Here is a 9,717-nt window from a genome sequence, read left to right on the forward strand (position 1 = left end):
TATCCAAATCCTTCCCATTCCAATCCTGAGATCCTTCCTATAACATGATGTGATATCCAATTCCTTCCCATTCCAAACCTGAGACCGTTTCTATTGGATGAGATGTGATATCCAACTCCTTCCCATTCCAATCCTGAGACCCTTCCTATGCCATGAGATGTGATATCTCAATGCTTCTAATACCAAACCTGGGACCCGCCCTATAACATGAGATATGATATCCAAATCCTTCCCCTTCCAAACCTGAGACCCTTCCTTTAGCATGAGATGTGATATCCAAAACCTTCCCATTCCAATCCTGAAACCCTTCCTATAGCATGAGATGTGATATCTCAATGTTTCTAATAAAAAACCTGAGACCCTTCCTATAGCAAGAGATGTGATATCCAAATCCTTCCCATTTCAATCTTGAGACCCTTCCTATAGCATGAGATGTGATATCCAACTCCTTCCCATTCCAACCTGAGACCCTTCCTATAGCATGAGTAGGGATATCCAACTCCTTCCCAATCCAATCCTGAGACCCTTCCGATAGCAGAGATGTGATATCTCAATGCTTATACCAAACCTGAGACCCTACCTTTAGTATGATGTGATATCCAAATCCTTCACATTCCTATGCTGAGACCCTTCCTGTAGCATGAGATGTGATATCTCAATGCTTCTAATACCAAACCTGAGATCCTTCCTATAACATGAGATGTGATATCCAACTCCTTCCTATTCCAAACCTGAGACCCTTCCAATAGCATGAGATTTGATATCTCAATGCTTCTAAAAACAAACATGAGAACCATCCTATAACGAGATGTGAAATCCCAATCCTTCCCTTCCCAAACCTGAGACCCTTCCTATAGCTCGAGATGTAATATCAAACTCCTTCCCATTCCAATCCTGAGATAGCTTGAGATGTGATATCCAACTCCTTCCCATTCCAATCCTGAAACCCTTATTATACCATGAGATGTGATATCTCTACGCTTCTAATACCAAACCTGAGACCCGTACTGAAAAATGAGATGTGAGATCCAAATCCTTCCCCTTCCAAACCTGAAACCTTTCCTTTAGCATATGTGATATCCAACTCCTTCCCATTCCAATCCTGAGACCCTTCCGATAGCATGAGATGTGATATTTCAATGCTTCTAATATCAAACCTGAGACCCTCCCTATAGCATGAGATGTGATATCCAACTCCTTCCCATTCCAATCGAGACCCTTCCTATAATGAGATGTGATATCTCTATGCTACTAATACCAAACCTGAGCCCCTTCATGTGATATCCAACTCCTTCCCATTCCAAACTTGTCACCCTTCCTGTAACATGAAATGTGATTTCTCACCCCTTCCAATACCAAACCCGAGACCATTCCCACAGCCTGAGATTTGAAATCTCATTTCTTCCAATACCAAACCCGAGACACTTCCAATAGGATGAGATTTACTATCTCGCTCCTTAAAATACCAAACTCGAGTCCCTTCCCAAAGGATGTGATTCTAATACCAAACCTGAGACCCTCCCTATAACAAGAGATGTCATATCCAACTCCTTCCCATTCCAATCCTGAGACTCTTCCTATAGCATGACATGTGATATCGAACTTCCCATTCCAATCCTGAGACTCAGACCTCCCCGTCTAACCTTCTCACCACTCCTAGCTCCCGGATTGATCATGCACTCCTGCTGTCTCTTCTCTCCCTTCTTCTGCTTCCTTTCCTCTCTCCTTCCTCATCTGCCCTAGGTCAGGCTCCTTCTACACCTCCGCAGGGATTACTGATTTGTACCCCTCCCCACTCTCAACTCTCTCATTTTCAAACACTCATCTGACATCTGCCATTTCCTGGAAGAACCCGACCTTGATGTTCTTGGTCTCACCGAGACATGGTTGACCCAGCGCTGTCTCGAGCTTTGACACTTTCCTCCCTGATGACGAGTTCCTCTCCATGCCCAAATCCAACCGATCTTGAGGGGGAGTATCCTTGATTCCTGTAGTAAATTGCTTTCCTTTGCAGGCCGACTCCTCTCACGAATGCCTTGTCTGCATGCATTCTCTCTTTCCTGGCGAATCTCTCACCGTGGCTATTTGCCTACCCCCTTCCTCTCTCAGTGGATGGACTTCTCCATCCTAGCCTCCTACCACTCAACTCCGCCTACTTGGAGAATTCAACATGAACCTGTATGCTTCCTGACCTGGACTTTTACGAGATCTGCAACTCTTCATGTCGCTGGCCCTACACACTGCAGGGAAAACTCAGGATTTTCAGATCTCAGACCTCCCCCTCTGTAACCCTCTCAACAATCCTCTCCCGTGGTGATCAAGTTCTCATCTCCAAAGAAGGCTAACTGCCAGCTGTTCCTCCTCAGTAGAGTTCTCCCTTTCTGTCCCTGCTCCCTGCACCGTTTCGCGTTGCAAGTACTCGTCTCCCAGCTCTCTGGTTTAGACGCGTGTTCCCTGCCTCCTCTCCTCTTCCTGCTGCCTTCAAATCAACAAATGAGCTTCAAAAGATACACAGTGTATGTACTGTGTCCGTGCGTTTGTTGTCGAATCCTGAAGTTTTTAACCACTGTTCTCCCATACAAGGGGGGTCAACATCTACTGCTGTTCACAGGCTGATTGTATACGGCTGAAATCTTCAAGGCATTATCAGCTTTCCTGACTGTTTTGGAACGTGTATTTGCCATCTGTTAATCCAGTCGCTCTGTGTTCATCGTCCCTTCTACTTTACAGGCTGCACTCCCCTGTTGATCACATTCTCCTCTCCAGAGCAGGCTAACTACCAGCTGCTCCTCCTCAGAGGCGTTCATCCTTTCTGTCCCTGATCACTGCTCCGTTTCGCGTTGCAAACACTCGCTTCCCTGCTCTCTGGTTTAGACGCTGTTCCTCCTCAGAGGCGTTCTTCTTTTGTGTCCCTGCTCCCTGCACAGTTTCGCGTTGCAAGTACTCGCTTCCCAGCTCTCTGGTTTAGAAGCGTGTTATGCCTTCTCTCCTCTTCCCGCTGCCTTCAAATCAACAAATGAGCTCCAAAAGATACACATTGCTCAGAATGCTTTATAACACCCATTATTCATCATATAGCCGTTGTTAGGAAAGATTTCGTAATTGTAGGTAATTTTCCTTCCATGTGGCTTCCCCTAAACACTTTGCTGTTGTTTTTCACCTTGTTCTTGACTTTGCCAGAGAAGTGCAGCCTTCTGCCGCACTCCTCTGGGCTTTCGCTCTTTTCTTACGGGGAAACTGACATGCCCTTAAGACAGTCAGTACCGGGGAACGCTGTTTCCCGTAGTTTCTTTTATCATGTTGCGGCTTTCGCGCAACATGACACAAGAGGGCACTGTAAGCTAAGTTACAGCTCTCTTGGGTCTCTAGCCTTCTACAGGCCCTAGATACTCTTTTAGGATGGTATTTTGATCGGTGCAAGTCATTCAGGGACTGGAATGGTGGCAGCGATCGTTTTGTTTATTTTGAGCTCCTTTTGGCGTTCTGAGCACGTTTTTCGCACTGAACCCAAAATGGTGGCCTGGCTCCCAAAATGGCCAGACCACGAGGCTCCTTTGTCCTGTCCACTGACCGTCTTGCTCCCTTCACCTTCCCCAGGTCGAGCGACCCGGGGCCTTCCTTATTTGGGCATGTACTTTCCCGCGAAACGTGGTTGCTTTCGCGGGCTTCTACATGTCTTTTGTGTGCCTCCAGGGTGTGGGCTGGGATGTCTGGTCCCAATACACATCCTGGGTGCCAGAGAGTCTAGGGTGGTGTGAATGCCTGGGACCACTGTGTTCCGTGATTGGTCCACGTATGGTATGTGTGTTGATGAGCGGATCTCCCATTGGCTCCCCTCGGTTTTGGCGCGAAGGGAACCGTGGATAAGAGGGGGCTGGAAACACCACTACCATGTCGATCTCCTGAGTTCTCACGAACGAAGGAATACAGGAGCCAAGTATCCTGCAACCACGAGGCTGGACCGAGGAATCGCTGGTGACCCGCTGAAGGAATCCTCCTTTGCACTGCTGTCGTCCTGTGAAACCCTTTCCTCCTTTGATCGAACCAGAAGGCCTGTACTGGTGCTTCGACCTTTGGAATAGCGGGAACAGCTATTCCCGGCGACTTCATCATCTCCTGCCAAGTAAGCCTTCGGAAGTGTCTCTGGGCCATCCAGTTGACTGACCAGCTTACAAGGGAGTCCTGCTCTGTAACCGCCGCCAGGTTGTGTTGTATTCCGAGTCCTTGTCACTCTCCCACGCTTCGTACACTTGGCGTTCCCAAGTCTGAGGGGAGGAGTGTACATTTGGCTCGAATACACACGGCCGCTCCGTTGCCCTGCGGTGGTGACAAAACTGTGCAGGTTTCTTCGATTGGGACGTCTTTTTGCTCTACACGACGACGAGGCATTTCCCGACTCTTCTGAACCTGCCAGCTGCTGAAACTAACGTGGAGAAGCCTGGGTCTGCTTGCTTCGGGGACCGGTGAGTAGTATAGCTAGGATCTGGTCGCCCTCCTGCAGTAGCCCATTGCTTTTCCCCGCTGTGTAAAAACAGCACCCTTTTGTCCGCCCTCGCGCTCTGCTTCTGCTCGCTGTGGAGGCTGCGCTTGAGTCGCGGAACCTGTTCTCCTTCTGTTGTGCACTAACCCGAACTGCCTGACTTCCTCCGAAGAGCTTCTCCTTTTGCCCGTTGGCACCGGCGTGGCAGGTACTTTGAGCACAAGGCTCCACTCTTCGCAGGGCTCGGACTTCCATCTAGTTAGGTGCCTCTGAAGGCGAACTGAGTCTAAAGCGTTATCGCACTGCCTGTTTTCCTTCCCTTTCAGGTGGACTACACATTTCGTGCTTATAACGCTAGCGACTGTTGTATTTGTATATATATTGTGTTGATATGGTATGTGTTGGTTTAGTATTGTGATATTGTGATTTTCTCGCTACGGTCATTGTTTTAAAGGCCTTAAAATAAATGTGTATCTATTTTTGATATAACAACTGTTTGGAGTAGTTTGTAAGCGCTCTTGCTTTGTGTGCTCATTGCGGGCTTTCAGTCACTCTCACCCCTCTTGAGACCTAGTCTTGACCGCCGCGATCGCTACCTTGATTGGTCTGGCTTGTCCAGAGGTTACCCTGTTCCAAGTAATTAGGTTGGCCTTCTGAACTTCTGCGCCACCAGGACAGAGTTCAGAAATCCGTCTTAACAAATTGGTGGCAGCGGTGGGATACGACTGAAGGTATCCAGTGTTGCGCTCGAACTAAGGCATTTCAGGTTATTCCAAACAGGACACGTAGTGAATTGTTGTAGTATAACTTTAAAAAGGCCATAGTCCTATCAAACAGTATGGAAACAAATACCTTGTTAACTTTAAATGCTTCCAAATCAGAAACATTGAAGAAGATGTGTGCGGAGAGAGGTGTTTCCTCTCAAGGCACGAAATTGGAAATGATCCAAAGAATCGTGGCGTGGCAAGAAGCGCAGCTTGACGCTATAACTTCTGAGGACAGTGCAGAAGGTGGTGGGGCTGCTCTCACTGGTAGAACCGACGGTTCTGCCGCTGCACTGATCCATCGCGACCACGAGGACAGGGAGGATGTGATGTCTAATGTTTCCTCTGCCAGTGCTGATGGGGAGGCTATGCTTGAATTCAAGAAGCAAGAGCTGCGGTTTAGGCAGCAGGAGCTTGAATTCAGCATAGCCAAACTAAAAATCGAACAGGCAGAAAAACAAAAAGACAGGGATCACCAGTTGGAACTGGCCAAGCTTCAGGTTGCAAATGGGTCCAAGGGTCCTGGACATGGGTCTGGGGCCTCCTCTCATCCACGGTTTCTGAAAGATCTGCTCAGTGTGTATGAAGAAAGGAATAACATTACGGACTGGCTGAATGCGTTTGAGTATGCATGCGAAGTTCAAGAAGTTGACAATGCTGATAAGATTGCGTGGTTACTCAGTAGACTGCCCCATTCTGGCTGTAGTGCCATTATGGAAATGTCAAAGGCTGAGCGAGCTGATTTCGCAATGTTAAAGCAAACTCTCATTTTAAAGTTTGGGAAGACTCCGGCCCAATATTTAAAGCGTTTTCGAGAGTATAAGAAAAAGGAAGGTGGTGCTTGGGTATCTTATGTCGCTGAATCTTTGAAAAACTTAACTGGCTGGGTCGAAGGTTATAAGGTTTCTACCTTCGAAGGCATGATAAATCTTGTCATGCTGGAACAGATTTTTGCTTCTTCTTCCCCAGAGCTTAAGCAGCATTTGGCCGATTCGAAGGAGATAGATCCTAAGAAGCTGGCCATTGCAGCAGACTTATGGGTGTCACATCGAGTGTCCCATAAGGACAAAACTCATCCTGGTAAGCAGGAGGAAGGGAAAAAGTCCAAAGATATGGAGGGTGGGGAATCTGCTAAATCTTCTTCCCATAAGGGCCACAAAAAGAAAAACAAGGGTAAGACACAAGAGAACTCACAGGGCAGTGGAGGTCCGACTCCGAAACAGAACTCTGGTTACAATAAGCCTCCCTACGTAAACAGACCCACTGGGGCTTGTTTTTCTTGTGGAGCAACTGACCATGTGAAGGGGGATCCCCGGTGTAAGGTTAGACCTTTGGGGGTCCACTCCGCTAATCTGGCCTTCTCCTCCTACGAGGAAGAAGAGATTACAGGAGCATCCTTCTCCTCAGACTCATTTCCCAGCGGAATAGAGGCTGAGGTAGTTTTAGTGTCCCTGGGTTCCTGGGAGCCTAAAGTCGCAGAGGCTTATGCTAGGATTCCGGATAATACCAAGCACTACTTTAAAGACAGTGTGCTGATCAATGGAGTGGATACTCCAGCTCTTAGGGATAGTGGGTGCAGTCGCACTGTAGTGGATTCTACCTTGGTAGACTCAGAGGAAGTTGCCAGAGCTACTCTGATGCCCACTAAGTTGGCTGACGGCCCCCTCCGTATGTTTCCAGTAATACCTGTAAATCTTACTTTAAATGGTACAGCAGTCAGGATTCCAGTGAGCATTCAGAGAAACGTCCCGGGAAAGGTATTGTTGGGTAATGATCTCAGAGCTTTAGGGCTCGTAGGAGACACTGCCGAAAGACCCTACACACGGTCTCAAGCACGGGCAGCATTGGCCAAGTCCAATACGCCGCCCCAGCCAAAGGGGAAACCCAAGGCGAAAGGAGTCTACAAGTCAAAACGAGGGAAAGAGAATATTCCCCCGAGCTCGCCTACCACTGCGGTGGAGGAAGTTGGTCAATCGCCCGGGCCTGACGAGGAGGTGGCGATGCCTGAAGTATTCGACCCCAACGATCATCCTGAACTAGAAGACTTGTTAGTTGAAGGAGGTCCTGATAGGGACGAATTCAGTAAAGGCCAACGTGAGTGCCCATCTCTGGAAGGCCTAAGGAGACAGGCCTGCTCCCAGCTTGAGGGTGAACCTCCTGGGAAGCATAGGATTTATTGGGAAGGTGGACTCCTGTATAGTGAGCCCACAGAGTCTACAGAAGGGGACCATAGGAGGTTGGTGGTTCCCCTTGCTGTTAGGCCCTTCCTCCTGCAGTTGGCGCATGAAGTTCCCCTTGCTGGTCACCTTGGTATGAAGAGGACCAAGCAAAGGTTATCCATGCACTTCTACTGGCCCAAGATTGGGGTGCAAGTAGAAAGTCACTGCAGGAGTTGTACCTCCTGCCAGTTGTCTGGTAAGGTTGGCGCGACAATCCAAGCTCTGTTGGTACCGCTCCCAGTTGTGGGGGTACCATTTGAAAGGGTAGGGATCGACATCGTTGGTCCCCTTGACCCGCAAACATCCTCAGGCAATAGGTTTATCCTGGTGCTGGTCGACCATGCAACCAGGTATCCTGAGGCCATCCCATTGAAAACTGTAACTGCCAAGTCAGTTGCAAAAGCTTTACTCGGCATATTTACTAGGGTTGGCTTCCCTAAAGAAGTTGTGTCAGATCGTGGCAGCAACTTTATGTCGAAGTATATGCAGGCTATGTGGAAAGAATGTGGGGTCACCTACAAGTTCTCTTCTGCATACCACCCCCAGACCAATGGTCTAGTGGAACGTTTCAACAGAACGTTAAAGAGCATGATTGGGGCTCTGGAGGAGCCTCAGAGAAGAAAATGGGATCTTCTTTTACCATGCTTACTGTTTGCCTACCGAGAGGTACCACAGGAGGGTGTTGGCTTCAGCCCCTTCGAACTTCTGTTCGGTCATCCCGTACGGGGACCCTTAGCCATCGTCAAAGAGGGATGGGAGATGCCCACTCCCCCTGTTACTACCAATGTAGTTGATTATGTGCTAGGGCTCAGAAAACGGATGGTACTTCTGATGGGCTTGGCTAGTGATAAATTGAAGGCAGGGCAAGCGCTGGTGAAACATTGGTACGACCAGAAAGCTTCCCTCATCAACTTTACACCTGGTCAGCAAGTCCTGATCATGAATCCAATAAGGCCTTGCGCTTTACAGGACAAATGGTCAGGCCCTTACACAGTGGTGGAGCCCCTGGGTGAGGTTAACTATTTAGTGGACCTTGGAAGGCCTGGACAGGCTCCAAAAGTGTTTCACGTGAATAGGCTGAAGGCTTTCGTCCCAAGAGTCGAAATCGCAGCACTGCTACTGGCTTCAGACGTTGAGGAAGAGGAGTCTGAACCTCTTCCCGACCTGTTCCAAAGCGGTCTTTCAGATAGCTCCTTTGAGGGTGTCCGAGTGGCCCCTCACCTGACTTCTGATCAGCAGGCTGAGGTGAAAAGTTTGCTTAGGCAGTTTTCCCCCCTGTTTTCACAGTCCCCTGGTTTGACACCTTGGTGCAAACATAACATTGACACAGGAGACAGTGTACCTACCAAAAGTAGGGGATACAGGATGTCAGATAAAGTACGGTCTTATATTAAGACCGAGGTCAACAAGATGTTAGACCTTGGGGTGATTGAACCCTCTAGTAGTCCTTGGTCCAGTCCTGTGGTGTTGGTTCCAAAGGCAGGCACTTCTGAATTGAGGTTCTGCGTGGATTACAGGGCTCTGAATGCTGTCACCAAGACAGATGCACACCCCTTGCCTCGAACAGATGAGCTGGTGGATACTTTGGGTGCCTCCAAGTACCTCAGCACGTTTGACCTCACTGCTGGCTATTGGCAAATAGCTTTAGCAGAACATGCCAAGGAGAAGACAGCATTTTCTACTCCAGACGGCCTTTACCAATTCCGGGTAATGCCGTTCGGGTTGAAGAATGCACCTGCCACTTTCCAGAGGCTTGTGAATCATGTGTTGAATGGAATGGACGAATTCTGTCTTGCATATCTGGACGATATAGCAATTTTCAGTGCCACCTGGGAAGACCTGGGAAGACCTTGGACATGAAGTAGGTGGAGGGAGGATCGCCCGGGCCTGACACTCGTCGGTCCAAGTTACCTTCTTGGGCTTCTTCGGAGTTGTGAGGGCAGTCAGAGGGGCAGCTATGGTGCCATAGTCTGCCACAAAATTGCGGTAATACCCCGTGAGTCCTAAGAAGGCTCTCACTTGGGTTTGCGTAGTGGGGGTAGGCCAGTCTTGTACTGCTTGTACTTTACTGGGTAGAGGCTGTATCCTCCCTCCACCTACTTCATGTCCAAGGTAAACCACTGGGCCTTGTCCAATCTGGCATTTACTAGCCTTTATGGTCAAGTGGGCTTTCTGAAGAGCCTGGAGCACAATCCCGAGGTGTTTCACATGGTCTTCCCAGGTGGCACTGAAAACTGCTATATCGTCCAGATAT

This window comes from Ambystoma mexicanum, chromosome 11, assembly GCF_040938575.1.
Source record: "Ambystoma mexicanum isolate Mex_15411 chromosome 11, UKY_AmexF1_1, whole genome shotgun sequence".
Classification (NCBI taxonomy): domain Eukaryota; kingdom Metazoa; phylum Chordata; class Amphibia; order Caudata; family Ambystomatidae; genus Ambystoma; species Ambystoma mexicanum.